Below are 5,645 nucleotides of genomic sequence, written 5' to 3'. Positions count from 1 at the left end.
GAAATGACAAATCCTTCTTCATTGCCATCTTCCAGAGACCCAGCTAACGAGATCTGTTTTTAAAACCCCATTTTCCATTTATTATTTTCCACTTTCTTCTCCAAACTGCACATCATTCTGATCTCTCTCTGACACAGATATTTTCACATTACCCACAAAAGAGAACACATTTTTCCCCATCTATTTCTTACGCCTACACCAAAATACTACCTGGCAGTATCAGCCTATAAATCAAAGGGACTTTCTCACTGGAAGACTGGTGAGGGGGTCATAGCATTAATTCCTTTCCCGGAAGATGTTATTGTCCCTGGCAGAGTCTTCTCACAAATGTCCTTCCCTGGGGCACGTCATGACTCAAAGACAGAGCTCCTCTAGACCTGCTTCTCGGCACGATGGTATGTGGTGCCAGCCACAGCTCTTTGCTGCCAGGCTAGGTCCAGTATTTTACATGCACTCGTATACTCTCTTTGGGGAAATTATAATAGGTATTACACAGTTGTGTGCACCCAGGTACCTCAGAGAAATATGAAACCTCCCCTTGATGTTATATGGAAAATCAAGAAGGGGTCCTTGGTCAAATGCCACTGAGAAGCACGTAGCAGAGTGAAGAGTGAAGTCTGGGGTAAGTACCCCAGATATGTCCGGATTTGTCAACTTGGACAATTTACTTTATCTCTCTATGCCTTAGTTTCCCTTGATGAAAAATGGAGAAAGTAACTGACCCTGCCTCGGGAGTAAGTTAAATTCTGAAAGCAGACTGCCTGAGACTCGATGCATCTTCATATTGTTCATATTGCTATTCAGGACCACGTGAATAGCATACCTACACTTACTAGCTAGGAAATGACCAAGTTGCTTAATTCCTCCCTACTTCTCTCTTAATCCAAGCTATCTTAATCTCCAAAATGGGGATCATAATGTCCTTTGGACATGGGACTGCTGAGAGGATTAAATTAAATAGTGCATGTCAAACACCTAATGTGGTGCCTGATATATAATAAACATTCGAGGTATTTTAGTTCTGACCTCTTCATCTTCAGTCCCTAAATATGTGATCCTGAACAAGTTACTTTTCTAAACCTCATAGGGTTGCAAAGATTAACACATCTCTAAATTATCTGGCACATAGGAAGTGCTGAATATATGTTAATTACCTCCTTTCCCTTTTGAAACTGCTTAAAATTTATTTTTACCTGGAAGCATTCCCACCCCATCTCAATCACTCATGATCCCACTCATCCTTTAGTTATACCAATTTGTTTCATTTAAATGTATTTACATCTTTCTCACATTCCCTCATTTACTTAGCAAAAATTTCTTAAACACTTACTTGCTGCCAGGCACTGTGCTCTGCTCTGACATGCATATATTTCTTTGGTATGATTTTAAATTCCTAGGAGCTGGGAATGTGTTTTCCATGTGTTTTAATCGTTCACCACCTCCTACAGAGGTGGTCATAGTCAGAGAGTCATTGAGCTGGAGGGAGGCCTAGAGATGATATTGGTCAACATTCTCATCTTACAGCCCAGAGAGAATAATTGACTTTTAAAGCTAAAATGATGATGGTTTCTTGCCTTTCTTATCCAGTGCTCTTTGAAGTATGCAAACATTTTTTGCCATCTGTTCCATGAACACCAGTTCCTCAGAATGGTAACAGGTGGCACTCCAATAGGTGGCACTCCAAAGGGTTCTGTGGCCAAGTGTGTTTGAGAAATAAAGGATAGATAGATAGATAGATAGATAGATAGATAGATAGATAGATAGATAGATAGATAGATAGATGGTTTATAAAGTAAACCATGTTTTATTTTGTTGGGTTTTTTTCCCTGCAAGACTTTCTCGAGCCCTTATTATGTTTATGAGTATTGTGAATTTCCAAGGGCTTTCGTGTACCTCACGTGTTCAGTTAGTTCAATCAGGGAAACCCTGTCTCATAAAGCATTTGGGGACCTAGGGATCTAAGACACAGATTTAGGGAACACGATGCTGCATCCTGGAAGTGCAGCCAACCAATGTGCCTGCTCGTTGGTGTGACATCCAGAGAGGAGTCTAGTGTAAGATTCTGGGTTGTCCAGTCAGCCCCCTTTCCAGGTCTAGGACCTTGTCTTATAGATGCAATCCTCAGATAAAGGGGGCACGTGTCACCGATGGGTCCCCCCTTCCCTGAGCAACTTGCTTGACATAGGGAACAGGACAGACTCATCACAGCTATGGGGAAAGAGTTCCTCCTTTCCTGCTTTCTGTCAAAGCAAAGTTTCCAGGCTGCTTGGGCTGCAGAGTAGAGTGGTTATGAACATGGGCTTTTGAGCTAGATGGTTCTAGATATCAATCCCCTCTGTTTCTCACGAGCTTTCGGATGTGTGTTAAGCAAGTTGCTGAACTTCTTAAGTCCCAGTTCTTTCAGTTATAAAATCAACGTAATGGCTTCTTCTCTGTAAAAACGCCAAATGGCAGTTACAGCCGGTGCTGTAGGAGGGCCGGGGCGGGGCGGGGGGGGGGCGGTGGCTGGAATACGAGGCTGAGGTGACTTTTGTGGAGGCTTCCAGCAGCATTCAAGATCCAGATCATGGCTGGTGCTGGGGCTGAGGCCGAGGCCGCAGAGCTCTTCGAGGTAAGGTGGAAGATAAGGGGTAGCTCCCTGTCACCAAGCTGGGCCACTGGTCAAAGACATGAAGGTCAAGGTCAAGATCAAGGCAGAAGAGTCCCTGACTCTTCTCTTTACCCATCAAGGAATCTGAAATCATTGACTTTGTCCTGGGCACATCCCTCAAGAAGGAAGATTTGAAGCTTATGCCTGTGTAGAAGCGGGTCCATGCTGACCAGAAGACCAGGTTCAGTACATTTGGGGATGACAACAGACATGCTGCTTGAGGTATCAAGTGATCTAAGGAGGTAGCCACTGCCATCTGAGGGGCCACCATTCTGGCTAAGCTCTCCATCGTCCCCAAGCAGCAAGGCTACTGGAGGAACAAGATGGGAAAGCCCCAGAGTGCCCCTTGCAAGGTGACTGGCTGCTGTGGATCCAGGCTGGTGCACCTAATTCCTGTCTCCAGGGGCACTAGCATCATCTCAGTCCCTGTGCCTGAGAAGCTATGACGATGTCCAGAAGTGACAACTGCTACATCTCTGCCAGGGATGTAGCTCTGCACTGCTATCCTCAGCCAGTTCTCCAAGGCCTCCTTTGGTGCCATGTCCAAGACCTACAGTTATTTCACTCCTGACCTCTGGAAAGAAATGTCATTCACCAAGTCTCCTTATCAGGAATTCACTGACCATCTTGTAAAGACCCACATCAAAGTTTCTTTGCAGAGAACCCAGGCTCCAGCTGTGGCCACCGGCCACCACATCGTTTTATATGAGAAGAATAAAGTGGATGAAGCCAGTTTAAAAAAAAAATCAACATAATGATGCCATATGGAAATGTTAGTGCATTCAACCTTGTGGCACTGTGCCTGGCGCAGAGTTAGCACCCCAAAACTCAGGCAGTATTACTAAGCATGACAATAATGTATAGCAAGGTAGTTGTAGCTCTTAGTTGTCAACAGAGAGTGTGGTGATCCAGCTGAGTTTTGCTGAACCCCAAACCTCAGTCTTTCTCTTCTTCCCTCTCACTTCATGCAAGGTTATACCAGTCACATCATCAACTGCTTTGCTCCCTTAGAGCTGGGAGGAAAAGAGTATGACATTCTCTCTGAGCAAGCTCAGAAATGAGCTAAAAAAGATGCTGGTCACTAATATAATTAAGAGCTTCCTTTAGTTGAGCAGCTACTAAACACCAGATACTATGCTAGGTGATTCTTCTTTCCATTTCTATTCATTATCTATTTGTATCTATATCTCTCTGGACTCCTTACAAACTTTTTTTTTTTTTTTTTGGTCTTTTTAGGACCCCACCCAAAGCATATGGAAGTTCTCAGGCTAAGGGTTGAATCGGAGCTGCAGCTGCGGGCCTATACCACAGCCACGGCAATGCGGGATCTGAGCTGCCTTTGAGACCTACACCACAGCTCGTGGCAAAGCAGATCCTTAACCCATTGAGCGAGGCCAGGGGTTGAACCAGAGCCCTCATCGATACTAGTCAGGCTCTTTACTAGTACTGAGCCATGATGGAAACTCCAGACTCCTTACAAACTTGAAGAGGAGGGTATATGTCTCCCAATTGTGAAAAATTTATTTTTAAAAACTAAGGTTCACGTTTTAGATTCCACATATAAGTGATATCATATGGTATTTGTCTTTCTCTTTCTGATTTACTTCACTTAGTATAAGAATCTCTAGTTGTATCTATGTCGCTGCAAATGGCATTTTTTTTCTTTTTATGGCTGAGTGGTATTCCACGGTGTATATGTGACACAAATGAACCTATCTACAGAACAGAAACAAACTCACAGATATGGACAACAGACTTGTGGCTGCTAAGGAGGAGGGGAAGGGAATGAGATGAAGAGTTTGGGGTTAGTAGATGCAAACTATTACATTTAGACTGGATCAGCAATGAGGTCCTACTGTACAGTGCAGGGAACTATATCCAGTTCCTCGTGATAGAACATGATGAAAATTGACTCAACATTATAAATCAACTATATTTTAAGTGAAATTTTTTAATTAAAAAAATCTTAAACACCCCCCACCCCGAGATTCAGAAAATTTATGTGGCAAGAGACCAAATTCATCCAATGGCAATGAACTTCCTCTTCCCTGCAGCCATTTCTGTCCTCCGGCCCGGAGGCATACAGTGCACTAGAACCCACAGTATGGGATGTGGCTTGGGCTGCAATTATTTCTCTCCTGTATGGAAGGGGCAGTTGTGAAAGAGATGTTAATTAATGCCCAATTAAGTCAGAAATGGAGCTGTGAAAATTCCTTTCTCAATTGTCTTCCCCAAGGGCTCATTCACTAGGCTCTGCCTGTCAGGCTAGAATATGCGAGGGACACAGGGTTCCCACCAGCCCACTAGAAGGAACTATGCCTCACAACATGTGTAAGTTGAGTCATTCTGCTGTATACCTGAAGGTTATACAATGCCGTGTGTCAAGTACATCTCAGTAAAATGGAAAATTAAATAAATTAATAAATGGAACTGTGGTATCACCTGATCAGAGAGGACATTTGATTCAAACAGAGAAAGGAAGACATAATTTCTTCCTGCTGGTAGTAGGAAGCCAGGCAGCCAGCACCAGGACAGGGAATTAGCGCTTCCTCTTCCCCTTTCATGCTCACCCAAAATATCGTTTCAGACTCCTCCACACCCACCTTATCCTTCATCTACAGCAAGAAAGCCATGCCCGGGGTGAACACGTGACTCTAGCCAAACTAAATATTCTTGAGAATAACAAGTCGCTCTTCCCTGCCCGCTCCTGATGGGGTCAAGTCAAAGCACCAGACACCCTCGGCTGCAGCCTCGGCTGAGAAAAGGGCTGATTCTGCGTCCTCCAGGAGGTCAGAACCCTAAGGGCGGCCATGACCGACCCCAACTTCTGGCAGAAAACACAACTAGGCTTTTTTTTTTCCTTCAAGGGGATTTGGAGAGAAACCAAGCTAATAAGAGTGAAAAGGCAAGAGGGAAGAAGAGAGAAAAGCTTTGATATTTCCTTAGGCAAAATACAACAAGAAACTTCTGCAATAAAAATTACACTCACACGGCT

The 5,645-nt window shown here is 43.9% G+C and overlaps 1 pseudogene; it reads left to right on the top strand.

The window, feature by feature from the left end:
- Positions 350 to 5,302, top strand: LOC100512801 (annotated as a pseudogene).

This window comes from Sus scrofa, chromosome 9 (genome assembly GCF_000003025.6).
Source record: "Sus scrofa isolate TJ Tabasco breed Duroc chromosome 9, Sscrofa11.1, whole genome shotgun sequence".
Classification (NCBI taxonomy): Eukaryota; Metazoa; Chordata; class Mammalia; order Artiodactyla; family Suidae; genus Sus; species Sus scrofa.
This window is presented reverse-complemented; position numbering and strand designations above follow the sequence as displayed.